The sequence below is a fragment of the Condylura cristata genome, unplaced genomic scaffold, assembly GCF_000260355.1.
Source record: "Condylura cristata isolate star-nosed mole 26May11 unplaced genomic scaffold, ConCri1.0 scaffold00003, whole genome shotgun sequence".
NCBI classification, from domain to species: domain Eukaryota; kingdom Metazoa; phylum Chordata; class Mammalia; order Eulipotyphla; family Talpidae; genus Condylura; species Condylura cristata.
Genome location: NW_004567104.1, coordinates 55,341,769 through 55,365,504, shown reverse-complemented (window position 1 = coordinate 55,365,504; position 23,736 = coordinate 55,341,769).

Genomic DNA, 23,736 nt, shown 5'->3' with positions numbered 1-23,736 from the left:
ATTTCAGAGTTCAAATTTATCTCCCAATAAATATTAGTCACCATGGGGAAACTACTATATTTTATGCTAGACCAAAAATTCCAGGCATCTATGTATAATGCTTATACTAGGTAAAGATAGGAAAAAAGTAAACACAATTAAAATTATTTCTTCAGAATACAAATATAAATGTCTAATAGAAAATATAGGGAAATACATCAACAAAATGGTGACAAAGGATGTCCCTCCCTTTATTCTAACTTACAAAGAACTACAACTACTCAAATGTGGGACAATACTGAGAGAATCCTATAATTCAAAGGTGAGACTGCACCTGCACCTCAGATAACAGAGATTGCATTAGAAAGGACACTGAAGAGGCCCAAGAAAATATATACTACAGTTGCATTAAAATGTAGAGGATCATATGTTAATATTATCTGATCACATCTGTTCAATGACAGCACAATAACTACCTAAAACTGGTTGTTACAGGGATGTTGTTTCTTTCACTGTGACGTTATAGTGAGAATTACATTATTTTAATTATATTTTAATTTCTATTTACTTTATTTGTTTATATTTTTTCTAAAACTAATACTTAAATCTGTTTGTGAGACTATTACAACAAGAGCAAGTCTCAGCAAATAGTAAACCACATCACAATAGAAACTCTTGCTATAGTTTCATAAGCTATATTGAAACACTCTGACTCACTGCTTGGCTGTATAATCCTCTTTCACCTGCATATCAAGGATATACTCTTCACAGAAGTATGAGGATTAATAAAAAAAGTCATTAATAGTATCTTCTATATGCTTCCTTGTTCCAAAAGACTTCAATAGGAGATATGTTTTGTTATTACTTAGAACCTTTCCCAAAGGCATATAGGTAACAGCAATTGTAGAGATAAGAAAACTAATTCAAAGGGATTAAAACTTTACCAATATGATGTCAAATATTTGCTTGAAAAGTGAAAAGTCAAAGTGTTCAATTGGTTGTTTTGTTGGGTCAGCAGTAACAAGTAGTGGACAAGCAAGTTTGCAATAAACTGCTACTGAGAAAAAAGCTTTTCTTGATGACTTCTATTTTAAATCATTACAGCATAGAATGGCAACAGATTTTTGAAACATACAACCTTAGACAATGCAGGGTCTATAGAGATCATCAGCTTCTGAGAATAAAAAAAAACAAGGCTACTCTGGAAAGGCAATTTGCTCTTTCGATGCAAAGTGTTGATATTTTAATAAATCCATACCTATTGAATTAATAGCATTCAAATACAAGTGAACATTTTGCTACGCATATATTATTCCTCACCTGTTTTAAGTTAAAAGTATTGAGTCATTATGATAAATTCAATTAGAAATTTTATTGATTCATTATGATATTCTTTGACACAAATTACTATTTTTAGTTATTTTATTTCTTCGTTCCTCAGAATTTAATACCCTACTTTAAGTTTCAAAGCTGAATATTTCAGCATCTATTGTTCTTCTTTATAAGATCATATAATCTTAGAATTTTAATACTAGTAAAAAAGGCAGGTTAACTTAAAAGCCACCTATCATCATTAAAAGCAAAATGGTTTTCCAAACTTCTTTTGAGTATCTTCTAGTTAACACATTCTCCATTTACACAATTGTATCAAATGATATTAAGTTTAAATTTGATCTATATTTTTATCTATTACATCTATTATTCTTGGTAAAAAGGAAAGCAATTGAGGGCCCTTCCTGGTGGTGTAGTGGGTTAAAGCACAGAACTAAGAAGCTAAAACCTCTTCAGCATGAATTCAATCCCTACCCGCACCAGAGGTGACCCACATAGCAAGGCAGACCTCTCCTCACCCACCCACTGCTCCCCTCAGAGTGTACTTCATCAGTCAGCCTGTTCTGCTCTCCACTCTGTCTCTGGTGAATCCTTTCACAGCCCCTGGACTTCTGGCCTGTACCCCAGTTCTGTATGCACAAATATTTTTTTTTAAAGGAAAGCATTTGAAATATTGCTTATTTTCTTCAACATCCAAATATTAGTATAATGATATTCCTTTCCCAAATTTTCTCTTAAGACTGTTTTTATTAAAAAAGTTATTATTATGAATTCCATCACTATCCTTTCTGTTGGGTGAATATGTTTTAACCTATTATAGCCTATTATATTTTTTGTTTGTTTGTTTGTTTGGAAAATGTCATGTCAAAAACCTAACACAATGCTTTGAATAAGATTTAATTGTATTCTAATAAGGGAAATCTATCTCCTAGACCTCTTCCTACATATAAACTGTCAATTGAAAAATATAGCTTATTCAGTGGTTGAATTTTACTTTTAACTTTATAAAAATTATGATTAATCAAAAGTTGGACATACACTTAACAAAAAGGTGTTAAAAATAAACAGTTTAGCTTCTACAACCCCAACAACAATTTTTTTTTTTTGGTGAAGTTTAATATGACTTTATTTTGACGAAAGCTTCTAATATAACATGATTTTTTGTTACTGGTATTGATATTAATATTCTCTCCATTCTTGATTAACATTATTAAAAGTTTATGAATGTGCTTTTGTATGCATTTAGTGTGTTACTGGCAAAATGTGAAACATTGTAGGGTCAAGGGCACAGATATATATCGGGGTATTGAAACCCCCCCAAAGGAAATAATTAAAATGGTATTCTACCATATCTGTTTCCCAATATTTTTTTTTCTTTCCTAAAGTAAATTCCATGATGCTTTAATTCACAACCAATTTGGATTCTACCTCATGTTTCTGTTTCATGTCAAGAATAATACTTTATGATAGTCCATGCATAAATGGGATATTTATCTAGAAAATATCCTAAAATTATAATATCACATGATAAAGTAAGTTTTAACATGCAATATGAGTAGTTTATGAAACTAAACTAACGTGTCTCTATGCTTAGAATGTGAGAAGGTTCAAGAACACATCACTTTGAACTAATACTAGCATGCATAGTGTTACAAGGTAGAATAAATTAATTGGAAATGTAATCACCAAAAATAATATACTAAACCAATATACAGATGCAAATATGAATAAATTTAAGATCAGAAAGAGCAAAATAAATATGAAATGTAGCTTTATGGCAACTGTAAGCTATTAACAACATTTCAAATTCCTTGAATCAGTGATAGAACCCAAGACATCAAAACCATAAAAATGTGTGGGTTTCTTTAAATTACATTCATTTACATTTTATTTTGAGATGACATTGGTTTAAAAGGTTGTTTATGACTTAGAGGTATAATATCTCCTCTTTAGGTATTGTTACCAAACCATACCCAGCACCAAATACCCACAGTGACCCACCATAGTTCGTGGAGTTCCCTCCCAGCTTTGTTCTCACTATTCCTCCCTCCCCTTTGAAAGCCTCTCTTCTGTGGTAAGATTTCCAGGGTTTATTATTGGCTTGACTTCACCAGAGTATGGTCATTTTTTTTTTTCCATTTCCTTCTTTCTCTATTGAATACCTTATTTATGGTTTCAAGTTCCTTGGGTTCTATTACCAATTATATAAAATTACAATTCCTTTTAACATTTTACTACGTTAACAGTGGATATGAATAAATAAACACAGTATTTCCATAAAATATTTGACTATGGGTTTACTTTTCTATTGGATAGACTCTGGAGATACTATTTTAGAGGAAAATAAAACAGTCAACTTATTCCATAAATGAATGTGTATGTGTCATCTTCAGATAAAGCAGGAAAATTTCTGAATTTCAAGTGAAAGCTAAGTCCTAAATTAAACAATTCACTAAAAAATTGAAAGCAAAGGTTTAACAAAGCCATAATAATATGATTTCTAAACTATACTGGTATACTTAATGTATAAATATATATAATTTCTGTCTTTTGAGAGAAGACAGATACCCATACCAAACAAACTGATAGCTTATTTAATAAAATATCTGCATAATTATCTTTCAATGGTTAAATTAATTGAGCAGAAGAAATCAGATCACTGGTGAAATGCAAAAGCACATTTAATGTAAAGTTTGACCTAAAATCTAAATGAAAAGTCACACACAACTAGCACAAAAAACTTTCCTCTATCTGTTCATTTTGCCAAGCAAAATTGATACAGCACTTCAGACTAGTAAAAAACATTACTGTGATTTCAGAGAGCACCATCTATAAAATTTGAGCTAAAATATTCTCTTCCTTACTAATACCATTGACAATCCAATTTTGCAATTTACTCAATTAAAATTGACCCTAAAAATTTTGAGATGCTAAATTTTATCATATTTTGTACTGTTTTCATACACTTTTTCTTCTTGATGTCTGCGAATTATTTACTGAATATTGTTTTGCTTAACTAGAATGCGTTTTGATAATTCAAACGGAAGGTCCAATTTTTTCTTGGGTAACGTATACTAGATTTTAATGTTTGAAAAGGCATCTGTGCCTTACTGTTTTTGCTTGACAGTGTTTTTCTTAAATATATAGAGTAATACAAATAGGCATAAACTTCAAGCCAGAAGAACTAAAAGGTACAAAAATGAAAATACGTTCATAACTAACCTGTCCCATCATTTATAAAGCATGTGTATTAAGCATAATTAACCAAAAGCTAATATTTTGAGGAAGGGTAAAAAGAAAATGCCTATCAGTGTTTTTTTTATTGTTGTTATTTTTTATTTTATATATCTCCCTGCATCCAGACTCAGCCTGCATAGAAGACAAAAATAGAAATTCCATTCCTAATTGCCAAAGCAACTGTTTGGCAAACAGTTTCGATTAGTATAAAATGAGCCAATTAATGCACCCCACAAAGGGCTAAGAACAAATACCAATATCAAACACTGCTGCAGAAACTGCTCTTTGAAGTGGCTGTTTTGAAGACACTATTAGCAACATGAAATTTAGCTAAATGTAACCAACCAGATGCTAGTGCTTGAATACAGCAAATAAAAAAGATTGCTTTGCTATTAGAAAGGTAGCATAACTTTCTTCATTTCGCTTAGTGCTGCCAAGAGATCCACAGAGGAAGATTCTGATTTTCTTTGGGTCCTTTCAATTTTTCTTATTTTCTATATTTCATTTAATATTGGTTGCTGCTGTTCAGGATAAATTTTTGAAAATGAAACGATTTCATTTCTAAAGCCCATATGCCATAGGCCTTGAACTTTGAAAATACTAAAAATGAAATAATAATGCAATAGAAAATGTAAAAGTAGAGAAATGACTCCTATAGGAAAAATAATTTAAAATGTTTTTCTTTGTTCAAATTATTTTTTTAGATATTTGCATTAGAGACTTCACTTTGCAATCTAGTTTAGAAACAAATCCTTAAGCACTGGAAAAATGATGTTATTATATATTAGAGAAATGAAGTTATCTATATATGATACTAAACTCGTGGATACCTGGCAATCCACAATTGTCAAAAACCATTGAAAATAAAACAGCATGTATCCATGTAACTGTAATAAGCATTTATTTATTAATGATTTTTTATTATTACTAATAAATGCAAATGAAGATTTAGTTAAAAATACACTGGTGTGCAATTCCCATTTCTCTCCTATGTTCTCTGTCATGTGAGAACACAGCAAGAAGGAGGACTTACACAAGGAAAGAAGAGAGGTCTCCCCAGAAACTTACCATTTTGGCGACCTGCTCACAGACTTCACTCTCTAAATCTCTGAGAAATTGTATTTGTTTTTGGAGTCACCCAGCCAGTGGTATTTTAGTAGAATAGTTTTGTCAGACTAAGACAATTCCTCATGAGTCAATCCTTAGCTCAAGCTAAGGAAGTAGCATAAAGAATATTGAGCTAGGATTTAACTTATTTTGGCACACAGACTATCTTTGAAATAAACCAATTCTTGTTATGGTCTTTTATTTTATCTTTTTAAGTCTAATTGTTTTCAATTTTAAAATGAGAAGGTTATATTGACCAATCTCTCCCTAGTCTTCCCTATTCAAGTTAGGATTGCCTGATAAAATATAAACTACCTCAGACAAATTTGCATTTCAGAGAAACACTTAAAGGACTTTAGAATAATTATGTCTCATCCATATAGGGCCATGCTTTTCCTAAAATTTTATTTATTTGTTTGATATTCTCATAGATGTTATATCTTTAGGTTTTTTGTTTATTTTTGTTGCTGTTGCATTTGGTTATTTGTTGCTGTGTTTTCTGGAAAACTAACTTCAAGTACACTGCAGTACATTAGTGGCTGTGCAAACTTGTAATATGTAATAATGAAATAGAGAATGTGATAAACCAAAAATTGCTAAAATCCCATGCCTCTGGAGTATCTGTTTTACTGAACAAGTGGAGAAGTCCAAAATTTGCATTTCTATTAAATGTAAAGTGATGCTTACTTTGAGCTAACCTGGATGGGACTGGTCCCTAGAGACTTCATATTCCTTCAACTTCCAAGACTTCCCTAATCTATTACTCACAAGTTGCCATCTATGGTAACAAATGATTGTAAGTAAATTTATCATTTAAGTAAATTTTAGTTCCATTGCTCTAAAAATAGTTTTCAAAATATTTCACAACAAAAGAGGATATTCTAGAATATTTTAAAATAAATATCTTGACCCTTGCTTCAAAATAAAGTACAATTAATATTCCATATGCAATCTTGCTAATATAGTCTCCAAGTTTGGACCTATATAATATTAAATATTTAATTTTGTCTTGAAAAATGTTATCTGTAACCTTGACACATTCTCACTTTTTCTCCTTTCTTTTGAGTCCAAATTCTCTAATGAACCTTAGAGTTATACATTTTCTGCAGTTCAAATAACTCCTGAAGAAACAAATAGCTTTGGTGATAAAATACCCTTAAGCTATTTTGCTTTTTCAGTAGATTTTTATGTGGGAAATACTGTATCTCTATTGAAAAGTTTCTGTGTGACTTCCTGTTTCTCATTAAGTATGTAACTCAAGTGTTATCCTAACTCTTTCCGTCATAACTTTACCTAGGGTCTTCTTGTCATAGAAATGTTCATGAGAAATGCTTCTTTGTGCTGTGATTCCTTGTCAATTTCTAATCCTTGATCTTTTGTAGCTATAGAAACTTTAGAGGCACAGGAAAAATCTCTGACTCTCTTTATCCAGGAAGAGAATATACAGATATGCTTATGTTCCTTTTCAGTTATAATTAATATCATTTCATTCACAACTTCATACTTAGAATAAGGATCACAGTTATAGGACATAGCCAAATACTTGATTAGGAATTACATTCTGAAACTTATACAATTACTGTATTTGTGATTTATGTTGTTCCTTCTTTCAAAATTTATATTGATAAATAAACCTTCATTATTAATTTTTATCATTTTATTTCCAGTTCTTTAATATGTGTTTTCCTATGTCAATTAGTTTTCTTGCCATTCATTCTTTTCACAAAAACATATGAAGATACTTTCTCTTACTTCATGCTTAGCTTGATGATAGTATATATCAATTATATCACTTTTATCTTGTGATAAATAACTGGGGAAAGATTCACTTCCATGAATAAAAAGTTCTTTTCACTAAATTTACATCTTCCCATCCCTAAATACATTTATGGTTGTCCAGCGATGCCCTATGCATATTTGCTTATTTATTTAAACTCTATGTAGACCTTTTTTTTCAAGATTTATTTATTTATGCATACACGACTGGGGTACAGGCCAGAGGTGCAGGGGCGGTGAGAGGTTTCACAAGAGACACAGTGGGGAGCAGAACAGGGCCACTGATGAAGTACACTGCTGAGGGAAGCAGCTGGCAGGTCAGGTGAGGTCTGACTCATCATGTGAATCACCTCCAGGGCAGATGGAATCAAACTCATGCTGAAGTGGCTTCAGCTTCTTAATGCTGTGCTTTAACCCGCTGCGCCACAAGGGAGGGCCCTATGTAGATTTCTTAAGATGTTCTTAAGAACATTTATTTAAAAGGCTATTATGGCATATGTGTGTGTGTATATGTACATAATGAGTATATATGATATACATTAAATATATAATATACATTGCACACATATTTAATATACATTATATATTCATAATTTTTATATTTTAATTTTAGTAATAATATAATAATCAATAACAACAATCCTATCTTGATTGTAATAATAGCTTTTGACCTGCTTTATTTAAAATTACTTTAATAATTTTTATAATATATAACGTGAAAGTATGCTTGCTTATAATTTCCATTAAATTCCACCTTAATAAATTATAATATTTGAAAGTTCTACATCAAGAAGATTGAATCCAAATAAAATTAGCTATGATATATTTTATATAGTTATCCTTATAAATTAGAGTTTCCCTTTTGTAAGAGGACAAGGATTTCAAGTATAAAGAAAAAAGTTGTAAAGGTACAATCATCTAGAATATCAGTAAAGGAAAATGAATGAAAAAATATTTTGGGGGAATGAAGAATTTCTAAGAATGAAATGGAAAATGGTAAGAAAGATTAAAAATTCTTGAAAAGTAACCTACCTTATGAATTAGAAGGCAGAGATCAAGAGCTAAGTTTCTTCTTATGAATAAATATGGGAAAGAAGAGATTTCTATTAATAAGAACACTGGGAAATATATTTGTATGTAGTCACTGACTAAAGTGTTTGATGGCAATGATTTTCAGTAGTGAAAGTTATAATATATGATAATTACTGTCTGATACTATGTATACTGTTTGGGTATACTTTCTGAAAAGGGAATATCCACAATGCATAATTTAAGAGGAAAATATAAACATAAAAATGAGAGGATAATTAAAATATCAGCAATTATGTTAGAGTATAAAAGTGAAATTTGCAAATTTCTTATTAAATAATGTGTAACTCAAATACTTTGAGTTCTTAGCATGAACGTGACACACAAATCAGTGGCTTGCATATGTAGTGTTCTAAACCAATGTTAACTTAAATAAAAGCATTAAGTAAAAAGCTACTAAAATATCAAAGGAAAAATGCTGGTAAAGATGCATGTACAGTCTCAAAACTTAGATTGCGTCTTTTTAAATTTATGCTAAGCAGCTTTAATGGAATGAGTTGAATCACTGTAAATACCATATAAAACATAAATTCATTAATGCATCATTGGAAATGTCCTACAATTTTCTGCTTAAATTGAGATGTAGATAGGAAATTTTCTTCTGATTAGGCTTTCTTTTTTTTTTCTTTAATCTTTTTTATGCTATTTAACAATTACCACTTATTGGAACACAGAAGATTTTCTAAAGATATGTCAAAAAAAAAAATCCAACATCTACCGCCAGTGTCAAACTACAGATTCTAACAACAGACTCTACCACTTAGTTTTAAAGGTCATTTGTGTATCACAAAATACAAGTTTAAAAGGTTAGATTTCATGAGGCTTTAAATAGAAAATCAAAGTTGTGTTTGCACTAGCTTTATTCAGTGTGGTCTCCATTCTTGCATCTCAGTATAAACGTCTTCAGGAATTTTTTTCTTAGTTTTTCTTTCAAAAGAAAGTTCAGCAAAGTTCAAGTACCAGAAAAATATTTAAAATCCATCTATACTCTAAAAAACAACTATACAACCTGGCAATCTATTAAAATCAATAGTGCTTTAAAAATGTCTGACATCTTTTTTTTTTTTTTAAATGTATCTATCTATGCATACAGAACTGGGGTATATATAGGCCAGAGGTTACAGGACCAGTGAACGGATTCACGAGAGAAAGAGTGGGGAGCAGCACAGGAAGATCGATGAAATTCACTGCTGAGGGGAGCAGCGGGCATGACAGGAGAGGTCTGCTGCACCATGTGGGTCACCTCCAGGGTGGGAGATAAAACTCACACTGAAGCAGATGCAGCTAGCTGTGCTGTGTCCTAACCCATTGTGCCACCAGGGAAGGCCCTATGTCTGATGTCTATTATAAACATTTAAACTTAACAAATCATGTTATATTTAGTCTAAAATGCAGTAAAATCTAAGCCAGTTTGTTTATTTTGAACCTTTTAAAATTAACACTGATTTTGCTTTTCTTATAAAATGCAATTATGGAACATATCAACATCTATGCCAATTGACTTAAAAATGCTATTCCTTAGCCCTGCCTGATGGCACAGTGGGTCAAAGCACAGTATTATGAAGCTATCACAGCCACTGCAGCACAAATTCAATCCCAACCAGGTAGCTGACCCACATGGTGTGGCAGACCTTTCCTGACCTGCTCGCTGCTCCCCTCAGCAGTGTATTTCAGTATATCTGCCTGTTGTGCTCCCCACTCTGGCCTATACACTAGTTCTGTATACATAAATAAATAAATCTTTAAAAAAGGGCTATTCCTTTTGCTTTGAATTGAAAATAATCTTATAATTAAAAAATTTTCTTTGATTTTTACAATAGTTCTTTGCAGTTGCCAAAGACGAAAACCTGTTAGCTGTGATGTTGACATACCAGTTTAATCTGAACTATCAGACATGATGTATGATGGAGTGGGTTTTGCTAGAGAGTGACACTGAAGTATTTTAGGAATCCAAATGATTCAGAGTTAAGAGATACAGAGCAGACTGACAGAATTATTTTTAAAGAATGCATAGAATATCTCTTTTCCTACTTTGCTTGTTTCCAAAACATGTGATGAAAATGGCCTAAAAGAATAAAAAAAATTATAATTATTCTACAAAGAAGAATGTAATAATAAGGTATATGCTCAAATGAATTTGAGGAGATGGGAGAGAATGGTTAGTTTCTTATCCTATTAATGCCCACATTAAGTAAAATTAAAAGTTTGCAATCTTTGCTAAAACTTGTATGAAAATTCCATATATATATATATATATATGGACTAATATCCAATAGTCCCAGACATATCTTCAGTGAATACATTTGAGGATAAATTACATTCGCTTTTTTAGATGCCTAATAGATGATTGTTTTAATTTCTTTATAAATCCTGGCCTTATAGTTACTTTATTTTTGTAGTTGTTATTTTCTAATATGTGATATATGATTTGACTTAGCATTGTACAAAGTAAAAGGAAAAGAGACCAAAACTTTTAGATCAACAATCACTTTCCATGATACCAAATATGAGGTAAAATGGGGAGGTAAGTAGGGAAATTTCACAGTGTATCTTGGTTCACAATTCTGTGTTGATGATTTGAATAGCACTTAAATAGGCTATCTATTGTAGATTACTATTGCTTTAGTTTATTGTTTACTACATTCATTGGTAAAAGTGTCATAGAGAGCAAAACGGTAACTATCTGGGAACCCAATTCAATTAAAAAGTATTTTATTCTTGGAACTCCCTGATGGTACAAGGGGTTAAGTCTCAGCCACTGCAGCATAAATTCCATGCCTAGCCAAGGAGCTACCTCACATGGCACAGCAGACCTCTCCTGTCTTTCCCACTGGACATCTAGCAGTATATTTCAGTAAATACACCTGTTCTGCTCTCTATTCTGTCTGTGAACTTTCTCACCCACCCTGTAGCTCTGAACTTCATGCCATTTCTTGTATGCATAAATAAGTCTTCAAAAGATATGTTATTCTTTTGTGAGATAAAAAATATGCTTAATTTATAAAACAATGTTATAAAATGTGTAAGTAAATTATCAAATGTACAAATGATCTCATCTGTAAATCTTCTTCAGAAAGATCTTCAGCAATAAGCTATTAGAACTAATTAATGAATAAGTTAATTGGCTGGCAACAAAGTTAATATACCAAGATTGATGCATTTCTATACATAAGTAATGACTAGTACTGACAGAAATCAGGGAAAATTTCCTATTGACAGTGCTGATAGTGACTTACAATAACACGCATCTGAAATTTGCATAATGTTACTTCACTAACAATTTATTTTAAAAATAATCTTTTGAAGAGCATGAAATTGTAAAATCGTTGAGAACATACAGATGGTTACTTCTATATATATATTTATCTTCTTACAAAACTACAATAGTAAATTTACTACTTCCCTAAATTTAAATTTATCAGACTCTTCTGGTCCTGAGTAAAGTGTTTATAGTTTGCCCAACTTGTCAAGTTTATTACTGAAATAGGTTATACCTGTCAGCTATATGGTGTGTTATCCTTTTTTCCTTTTATTAAACTGTTAAATATGCTTTGAATTTAAAATTAGCCAGGCAAACTAACTGGAAATGTTACATTAAAGGTCTATAATATCCAGGCACTTGTCATTTCATAACTACTTACAAACAAATAGATGCATGGCTGCTGACTAAGTCAGAGTTAAAAGAGAACTAACGTATACATTTCTATTGTATTTTTACACATCATGGAATCTACATGTTAGGCATTTCCCCCTTTCATGTCCTTTACCTATTTATTAAATTTCAAAGGAAATAGCATCACTGAAATTATCATTGTCATCATTGTTTTATGCTTCTTTATGACCAGTTAGAGAGGAAAACAGAGAACATTCTGATTTCAGTGACAACAATTTAAATTTGTAATTTAGAAAATATGTTAAAAGAATCCAAGAAAACTTTGAAACAATCTCAAAATATGTAAAATTGCAAAAATATAGCAAATATATGAAACAAAAACCTAGTGACACATTTGGGTCAGAATTCAAAAGTGTATTGAAAATAAAAAAGAGATGCTATCAAGTCCACTTGATAGTTGGACTTGCTTTAAATAGTGTCAGTTATTTTAAATAGCATCAGTTATTCATATTTAAAAGAGATTTGCTCTCTTCAGGCCTTCATTGTTTACAAGATAATAGGGATAGCTGACCTTTGTTAGTTAATACTACCATATATATTGCAGGGCAGAAAACATTCACAAAACTAACAAAAGTGCATTTATAGGAAACATACATATATATATAGGACACTAACCTCCCTTTTTGCCCATTGTCCTATCGTAGAAATGGGCTCTGATATATGCTCCTTAATATATCCTGTGGGTAAGAATTTCTTACTATATCATTGAATGCAGTCTTTAGCTTTTATATTTCTCATCATGTATTTAAGAGTTCATAGTGGTAATTAGTAAGCTATAATAACAGTTCATAGTGGTAATTAGTAAGCTATAAAAAAGAAGTCTTGATAACAGAAGAATAGAACCCTGCTTGATCCATTGTAGAAGGTCTGCCTTGAAAATGGCAAGAGTCGTTCAGGAAAAAAATTAGGCAAGAGTAGATCTAAGTAATCAAGTAGTATTTGGGGTTATTTCTGGAGTAGAAAGAGTGTTTGTCTGTTCAGATTACCATAATCATTATCACAGAGCACACAGCTAAACAACAGAATGATAATTCCTCACATTTCTGGGGCCTGGGAAAGTCAAAAGTCAAGGTTCCAGGAAAGGGGTTTCAGTAAAGGTGCTATTCAGATATCCAGTTCACTTCTTTGTCCTTCTATCACCTTTCTTAGTACTTCCTAGTAGGGAGAAGGAACTCTCCTGTCTTTATACAAGGACACTATTCTTACTTGTTTGACCTTACTAATGATTACTCCCTTAAAGATTCCTATCTCCAATGACAGTCTCACTGGCTCGTTTAGGCTTTCAGTCTGTAAATTTGAGTGGGACACAATTAGTCCCAGCTGTGAAACTTCAAGTGGCATTGGTAGATACCACTTGAATACACTGCCTTTCAAATACTCTAATTTTGCAACAAATGGACTTTCCTCTCATTGTTTCTTGAGGATGCATGAAAAGACTAAAGAAAGAATATGATTCTAGGTTTCAAAACAAGTTTCAGAAGTGGAAGGATGCTATTTTTTTCATGCAATATTTCATTTTTCTAAAGCTATGTTTTCCTATACTGCATAATCATTTCTATGGTTAATGTTACAGGAATACCATGTTGAGACATATCAGAAAAGAGAGAAACAAGAAAGAAGATTATCTCTTGAATTCATAATGATTTGGTGGGGAAACAGGAAAATAGAATGAAATACAAAACAAAATGAATAAGCTTCACATCAAAGTATAGTGTTATAGTAATAAGTTCGGACAGAAAATTTTCACTTCATTGTTTTATCCAAAGAGATGCATCTATAGCTTTATGCATCTTTATTTTTAATTATACTAAATATTTATTGAGGTGACATTGATTTAAAACATATATGTCAACGCAAGATATAGGATCATATCCTCCAGATGTATGTATGCACATCACACCCAACACCAAGGTACCCTGGTCATTTTGTTCTCAGCCGTCTCTCTGCTCTCTAACAACCTCAACTCTACTATCATATTTCTAAAAACTATTCTTATTTTGGTGTTACCTGGACCTTAGTTTTATTTCTCCATAGTCCACTTAGGAGTTTGATGCATTTGCATGCTTTCATTCACATGATCCAAATTGGATGAGTTGTCAATTGACATTCCTTTTTTACTCCCATTATGGACAATAGTTTTAAGTAAGTTTTAGTTGTAGAACTTTCTGGATAGTCTGCAAATGATTTGTAACAGTTCGGGGGGTGGGGGGGAATCAACCTTAATTGAGTGATACATTGTTTGAAACTCGATTAGAATAAATCACATAATTTTTTACTGCAAAGAACTAGCTCATGTTGACATACTTGCCTAAAAAAATGGAATATGGTTCAGAATTTTTATGTGTATGTTTGTAAGTTTTTTTTTTTTTTAAGATTTATTTATTTGTGCATATAGAACTAGGGTACAGGCCAGAGGCTCAGGCGTGGTGAGAGGCTTCTCCAGAGACACAGTGGGGAGCAGAACAGGCAGACTGGCAATGTACACTGCTGAGGGGAGCAACTGGTAGGTCAGGAGGGGTCTGCAGTGCCACGTGGTCACCTCTGGGACAGGCAGGGATCGAACTCATGTGAGAATAGCCCTAGCCTCCTAATGCTGTGCTTTAACCCGCTGCACCACTAGGGAGGACCCTCTTTGTAAGTTATTAAAAGTGACATATTGATCATCTTTTCTGCACAAAAAAGAAAGAAAAAGAACGCAAGAGCAAGGGAGGAAAGAAGTAAAGAAGAAAAGGAAAAAAGTGGCACTGTTCGGTATTGAAGTCTTGTTTATATTCAAAGACAAAATGTAAATATATGAATTACAGGAGGTGCATTATACTGTACTGAAATAATATGAAGTATTTGAAGTTCCTATTAAGTCTTCTCGACCTGAGGAAATGATGTACAGATTAAAAATTATGTTCTTAAAAAAAAATGAGTCAGTCACCACAAAATCCTGAATAAGTTCAGGAAACTTGACCTCTTTTTAAGATAACTGAACTCTGGGTGATAGAAATATCAGGGTGATATATGAAAGATGGAAGACCTTTATTGAAACAGAAGGGTTCCTAGTTTGGTTAGAAATCAAATTAGGGCATCTTGTCAGAATATTGTTTTTTTCTTAAAACTTCAGGGAAAAAAGCAAATCAAAACAAAATAAAACTTTCTACATTTTTATTTAGGGATTCCTAAAATATACATATATATCTTATATACTCAAGTTAGGAGTTAATATCCTAAGGCTATCTAGAAACTTTGTGAGAATTAAATAAAAAAGTATCTCTCATAAGTAATTTTAATCAGGCCTTATAGATTACCAAAAAAAAAAAAAGTCCATGATCCTTTTTTGTACCCAAACACTAACATATACAACAGCATGGCCACACATGTTCATAAACACACACACAAAGTCAATCAAAATTATGAAATTACCACAAAATTTCCATATAAACAGAATCCTTTAGAACACTGAAAATAAAAAAAAAAAACAAGAAAAATCTTAATGAGATATATCATAGTGTGAATAGAAATACAGTAAAAGCTTCCCTATGAAATCATTTTAATGAACAATGAACGATGGCATCCTCATTTTTTGTTTTGTATGTGTACCCATTGGAAACAGATTTTTTTTTTTTTTTGGTTTCTTACTATTCATTAGCCATTTAAGTTGTCGAAATGTAGAATAACATCTGTTTAAATGTATAAAAAAAGAGTAAATGTCTCAGAGGTATATTAGCTAAGTGTTATACATGTGCACAATTCCCATTGATAGTAATGAGTCATTACAGTGTATTGCCTAGTATTTGAGGATTATGTTGTGAGATTTTCAGGACTGGACTTACTAACACCAGGAGTAACAGAATAAATATTGCTTGAAAAAAAAAAAAGTTGGCAAAATTGGAACTTACATTTACTTGAATGCTATAACTAATTTTTATGCCATAGCAATTGAAACTCTAACTAATAAGCACTAAATTTATAGTTTCTTGAGCATGTAAATGATTGTTCTCCTTTTTAAGATCTTGAGCATTGAGAAAAAAAATAAAACATAATCTCATAAACTATTTCATGATACAAAATATTAAAAGTACTTAAATACTTCATTCAATTATGGATTCAATAAAATTTTACAGCTATAATGAAAACTAGAATTATTACTTAATTGTACCTGTTAGTTGATACTCTTTGAAATATTAAGGATATTTACATTTTTCTCAAAATCAAAATTTCTTTAATATATAATTATATATAATTATTATATAATTTTATAAAATTTTATAAAACAATATGTGTCTTTTACCATTATAACTTATCTCACTTAACAAAGCATTTGTTATTTTTCCATGTTGTCATTTTAAAACTTCATTCAAAAAACAAAACACAAACAAAAATTAACTAGAGAACAGCTTAGTCCTGAACTTTTCTAAACCTTTAATCATATATCAATGCTTAAAACACCTTAATATTTTTTAAATAAATGCTTAGTAACACATATCGTCATACCAGTTTAACAAATATTACTGGAAAAAGATGTGATAACATCACCATCTTTCCCACAGGAAATTCATAGCATTCCTCTAGTGTATGTAATTTTAGATTCATTTCAAGATATTACATATATTCCTATAGTTAGCACAATTCTGTGAGACAGGATGAAGAATGCAATGTAAATCAACTTTTTTATTGTATCTTGACCTAGAAAACATTGTGATACATAATAGCATTTATAAATAATTGGTATGTTGAATTTTTATCCTTATATTATTGATGCAATATTTATTCATTCCTGAATCTCTTGTTGCCTAACATAGCCTACAAATGTTGATTATGCCAGTACTTTGGTGTGTGAGCCAATACCTCAAAATAAATGGGAGGTATTCATTAAGAGAGTTTTTTATTTCAAAACATGTAACAAAATCTACTTAAATTACACTGTTTTCAAATGTATTTAAAGTGTTTATATCTCTTATGTATAAGATACATTTGAATATATATCTTAAATCATCTAACTAGCTACTGTATAATTCAAACATTCCAAAGTTTGTAGTTATTGAAAAAAGGTGTAATATTTTTACATGTGCATTGAGTTGAATAATCTACAAAATTAATAAAAAATTCCAAATTCATTTGGGTAACTAAAGATTTTTTGTTTTGGAAAGTTTTAGTACCTGCCAGAAAAGAAACCTAAAGTTGAAAACATGATGGAAAGTGTTTTATTATTAACCTTATCAGTGAAAACCTACTGATATTAAATTCTAGCAGTAGACCACAAATTTTTTGATTAATGAACACAATATTTTGTCGGAGACTCTTTGTGCCCTGATCACGGATTATTGAGGGGTAGAACAGACAGGGTCTCAAGGTGGCAGCTGTATCGGCGAGTGGAGATTCCTAAAAGGGGAGAAAAGGGAAAAAGGGGAGCGGGTGCAAGGAAGACACAGGAGTCGGAGTTGGGTGCAAGTCTTCCTGTTCTGCAGTCAGCAGTTTATTTTATACACTTTAGGCAAGCAATTGACATATGAATGGGGCTGAGATTGTAACTGGGTGGTTCCTAGGAGAAGGGAAGTTCCAGATTCCCTGCCCCACCCAGAAGGAGGGTGGAACTGAGCAGAGAAAAAGGAGAGAGAAGAAGAGAGAAGGAAGGCAGATGGAGAAGGAGACCTAAGGAAGCCACATGGAGCAGCAAACATGTGATGAAGAAACCGGGCTTGTTTCCTGACCCTGGACTGGTTAAGGCAGATGTGGGTGAGATACCTGTAGGGAGGTGACCATGGCAGTGTTTATATTGATTTTGATTTTGCTCTTTTCCTCTCAGATTTGTCTGGCCATTTCTGACCCTTTTCCATGGGTCCCGGCCAGAAGGTGCTTTAGTCTTGTGGCAGGCTTTCAGGCCTTGCTTTGGGCCAATCCCTTTTGGGTTGACTTTTGCCCACGAGGGGATGGGTAACTTCAGGTGTTTGATTTAGAAGTTACATTCTTTGTGTTTCATATTGTATATTCACTGTATTAAAGTCACTTTTCATTAAAGCTTTAAATGTTTTGGCTTGTTGCGGCGGATGGCAGAACCCACTTAGAGCAGGCAGGTTTTGGGGCTTCAGGGGTGGCTCTCTCTGAATTGAGGTGCCCTATAACAAGATGACAATCTTTTTTTCTGAGAACAGCTTGGGTTTGTATTGACCTTGATTTTTACTAAGACATCTTAGAGGGTAAAGAAAAGTCAAGGATTAGGGTGGAGATGTGAAGGTTAGAGTAAGGTCTTGAGCTAGGGTGGAATGATTCTCTTGTAAGTCAATCACAAAGAGATACAGTAAAGTTCTTCAAAAGCTAAATAGAGGATTTAGGTGAAGTTCCTTATTTGCAAACTAAACAATAGAAAACTTAAGCAGTTCTCTAGAAGGATTATGTGAGATAGTAGAGAGATGGGATTTGGGTTCTTGTCAGGGCAATAAAAGAATTCTGATTATTCTAGTACTGCCTTGTCTTACAATGTTAATTTTGTTAGAACTGTTCTTATTAATCAGCCAGTTGTAATATTTTTGATTCCAAGAGGACTTTCCCATTCTGAGGCAGCTCTTGCTCACCTGAGCCAGGCAGCACCTTATGAGGCTAAGGCAGTTAGTTAGAAAACTGATGGTTGCTTGGAATATTTTGATTATAGAGAAAAAGGGGGGTCATAATGTAACAGGGTGGTTCCTAGGAAAAAGGGAAGTTCCAGGTTCCCTGCCCCACCCAGAAGGAGGGTGGAGCTGAGCAGAGAAAAAGGAGAGAAGACAAGGGAGAAGAGGAGAGAATGAAGCAGGATGGAGAAGGAGGAGACCTAAGGAAGCCACATGGAGCAGCAAGCATGTAATGAAGAAACCAGGCTTGTTTCCTGACTCTGGACTGGTTAAGGCAGATGTGGGTGAGAGACCTTTAGGGAGGTGACTATGCCAGTGTTGATACTGATTTCGATTTTGCTCTTTTGCTCCCATATTTGTCTGGTCATTTCTGACCCTTTTCCATGGGTCCTGGCCAGAAGGTCCTTTAGTCTAGTGGCAGGCTTTCAGGTCTTGCTTTGGGCCAATCCCTTTTGGGTTGACTTTTGCCCACGAGAGGATGGGTAACTTCGGGTGTTTGATTTAGAAGTTATATTCTTTGTGTTCCGTATTGTTTATTTACTGTTTTAAAGTCCCTTTTCATTAAAGTTTTATATGTTTTGTCTTGTTGAGGCGGATATGGCAGAACCCACTTAGTGCTGGCAGGTTTTTGGGGCTTCAGGGGTGTCCCTCTCCCCCTGTCCTAATAACAGATTTGGGGTGTCCTATAACAATAACATGAGCTAGTGTGGAAATTCTGATTTTTCAGGGCATTTCCCCTCCATCTGGAATATGTCTGATGGTAGAGGTTTCTTAGCTTGTGTCAATATTTTGTGTTATATCTTTTACATGTGTTCTCCAATTTCACTTTAATTTATTAGGTGGCAGTAGCATTTCTTATTTTTCACTGTATTCTCATAACAAAGAAAATAACCACATATAAATATTTAATGGCATTTGATACATTTGTCAAATGGAAGGGTATTCAATATTTTAAATTAACACATATATGAAAATTATCTGCAGTTATTTCTGTAGTTTGAAAGTTTGGAAAAGTTTATGGGGATTAAGGTCTATTCCCCTTAAAACTGAGAATCATCTTTCTATTTCAAATCTAATTTGAACTAGAAAAATTGTATGGATTTGCAGCTCAGTTTGTCCTGTAATAACTGGATGGTATTTACAATGATTCCAACATTCTGTAATTTCAAATTCATAAAATGTTCCCTTGATAAGCTATACGTTTGATTTAAATAATTTATTGAGATTCGTTATTTACTTTAATTTTAGGTTTCAGTTCTTCTCCTAAATATGTAAAGGTATGGATTCTTTGCTCTACTGGATTATCCCAGTTCTGCTGTAGAATAAACTAATTCAGTTAGAACATTCTTTTTTTTTCTTTTAAAGATTTATTTATTTATTCATACAGAACTGGGGTACAGGCCAGAGATGCGGAGGGTGGGAGAGCCACCAGAGAGTGGGGAGCAGAACAGGCAGACTGTCAAAGTACACTGCTGAGGGGAGAAGCGGGCGGGTCAGGAGAGGTCTGCCCTGCCATGTGGTCACCTCTGGGGCCGGCGGCGGGGATCTAACTCATGCGGAAGTGGCTTAAGCTTCTTAGTGCTGTGCTTTAACCCACTGAGCCACCAGGGAGGGCCAAGAACATTCTTAAGAGCTAAAAGAATTAGATGTGCAATACAGAACCTCAGTAGCCTAGAAAAAAATAATCAATAGGGAACAAGTAAGGGTAAAACATTGAAAATACAGTCCCAAGGAGAGGAATCAAAGTGGCTCGCACAAAGACATGGCACTGGCCACACTAATCAACTCGAAAAGGTTCAGAGAACAGACTTCACAATTCTCATAATAATGGTAAGAAAAGTTCAGGAAAGGTTTTAAGAAAATACTCAGAGATTGGTTGATCTCCCAGAGGGTATAAGACAGCCAAATGTGGAAATGTTCATCAAACAAAAACATAAAAGAAAACACAGTGTGAAAGATTTCTCTACCATTTATCACCTTGGAAATTTTTTCAGAACACTAATGTTTAAATAATAAAAACTATTAAAATAACAAAAATAATGAACAACCATAGACCAGAGACATTCTGTGGGGGTGGAGTGGGGAATGGGATCAAAAAGGGGGGGGGGAAGGGAGGGAAATGCACGGGACTATGGTGGTGGCACAGGGGTGATTTGGTGATGGGAAACCCGTGGGGATTACAATTGAGATGAAAAAGAAATGCAAAATGATGTAAAAATAAACTTTTTAATAAAAAAATAGAAAAAGGAAAAAAATAATAACTATTATATTAAACTAAGCCCCATGTGTGGAGGTGGGGGGTCTAGATTACTGCAGTTTAGGAAAGCCCTTATAGCTTAATTAAGATTTATTTTATAATTAATCTGCAGATTAAACATCTGTAGGATTTAAAAATATATACCACACTCTTGGAATTTCAAAAGAGTAAGAAACTCTAAATGGCTGCTTTACCATCCTAACAATACCTTGAAATTAATGGAACCTAAAAAATAAAACAAATCTTTGATTTTGCAAAATTAAAGGAACAAAATATAAATGATTGAAAGATCTGAACTCTATTAATATATTTATTTTTAAAATCTAAAATGGGAACCATCAGTGAGGGTCCAAAAGCAGAACTATCTTAAAGCCCTGTGTTAGTATATATGGATAAATATATATACAGACATACCGAAATAAGAAATGGTTTAGCAAAACTAGAGGAATATGACGTCCACTGCTACTTTACAGAGTAATGTGTTTCTTTCCTGTATTTGTAGTTTTCTTTGTTAAAAAAGTTGAGAAAGATTTGTACTTGGCATCAAAATGAGAAAATGGCATTTTCTATAATACCATAATCTGATGGAAATGTTGTATGTGTGTGAATGTGCTTGTGTGTGTTTGAGAGAGAGCTTAACAAATATTAATGAATCATCTGTGATGAGCAGAAAACTGTGTAGCAGATCTCATAAAAATGAAGAAGGAATGTTTTCCAGTTTTAAAATGTTTTATTTCATAGTTCATATAAAGTATATGTACAAGACTCAAAGCAAATAGAAAGATGGCCTTCAGTAACAAATGGATGAGACAATATATTCTTGACCTCCATCATGGAATTATATTTAATGTCATTATTTAATGTCATGCTGAACTTTAATTATACAATAGAAGTTCTTAGTTCTACATCAGCTCTACATATATCTGACAGTTTTGGTCACATTTTATGATAGACTCAATTTCCAGCTGCTTATACTTACATACAGTTTTCACCATTGCAGATATATGTTAAACTAACAAAGTAGTAGTCCCAAGGCCATACAGTTGTAATATGAGTCCATTTGCTAATCTCTTTCTTGCAGTTGCTTCCTAAATTACACCAGTTATGTACTGTGTGCATTTTATTCCCTGTGCATCTCACTCATTTCCTTTATCTAAGCCAAGAAGAAATATTTATAGTATCAAACATAAAAGGTGTTCTAATATTCTCCCGAACTGATCCTATAGTCAGACTTTACTATTTCAGGAGATGCCAGTTTATGTCTTCAATTTATCCAGACCATAAATGAAATTTTGTCAAAAAAATAGGAAAATTTAATGTAGCATTTTTTTGTAAAAGTCACAATAAAGGTCCCTCCCTGTTGGCACAACAGGTTAAGCACAGCACTGTTAATCTAGCCACGGCCACTTCTGCAAGAGTTTGATCCCGGGCCATAGAGATGATCCTCCTGTTTCAGCACTGCTCCCCTCCCAGTGTACTTCATCAGTCTGCCTGTTCTACTCCCCACTGTCTCTGGTGAATCCTCTTACACCCCTGTACTTCTGGTCATACTCCAGTTCTTTATGCATACTTAAATAATCTTTAAAAAAAATACAATAAAAATAAAACCCCAAGCTAAGAAAGCTAATTTTAGTGAACATTAAGAAGAAATCACTGTAACTCTCCGCAATAAAATAAATAATATAAAGATAAATATTACATTGCATAGATCCTATATTTTATACTGATGTACTAAGTAAAATGAGTTGAGAATTTGTTTCACCTGTCTGTTGGCCATCTACATATGTTTGGGGAAATATCTATTTAGATTTTCTGCCCATTTTTTGGAATGGAATTTTTACTTGTTGAGATGCATGATATCTGCAGACCTTGAATATTAACCCATTGACAGGCATGCAATATGCAAATACATTCTCTCATTCAATAGGTTTTCTTCATTGTGATAATAGTTCCTGTCATTGAAAAGTACTCAATTTGAAGTAGCCCCTTATATATGCTTTTGTTTATGTTGCTGTTAGAATCCAGTCTCAAAAAATTCACTAATGCTAATAGTGTAGAATCTTTATAGTATTTGTTGATATTATATATGATAATGGTTTTATTTCATTATTTTTGTGTATATTGTATGGTAAAAAGTCTGGTTTCATTTTAAGCAATGTAAAACATGTTTAAAATAAATTTTCCTCTTTTATTTTTTTTAAAGAGTTATTTATTTATGCTTACAGAACTGGGGTACACGCCAGAGGTGCAGGGGCAGTGAGAGGATTCACCAGAGACAGTGGGGAGCAGAACAGGCTGACTGATGAAGTACATTGCTGAGGGGAGGAGCAGGTGGGTCAGGAGAGGTCTGCCATGCCAAATGGATCACCTGGGGTGGGGATCAAACTCATGCTGAAGTGACTTAGCTTTTTCATGCTGTGCTTTAACCCACTGTGCCACCAAGGAGGGCCTCTCTTTTATTTTTAAAAGCTATCATGTACATTTGTTGGGGGGTGGGAAGGGTATCATGAATAAACTACAAAAATCTGATTTATGAACCCCACTCCAACCCCACACCAGAAATCCAAAATCCCATAATGTCATCACCCCCTAAAGGAAGACTGTTGGGAACTGAGGGTGAGGTTAAGCAGCCAGGTTTGGTATATAACCAGACATGTGCACCTTGGGGACTCTTGGTTTTTGCCAGTTTT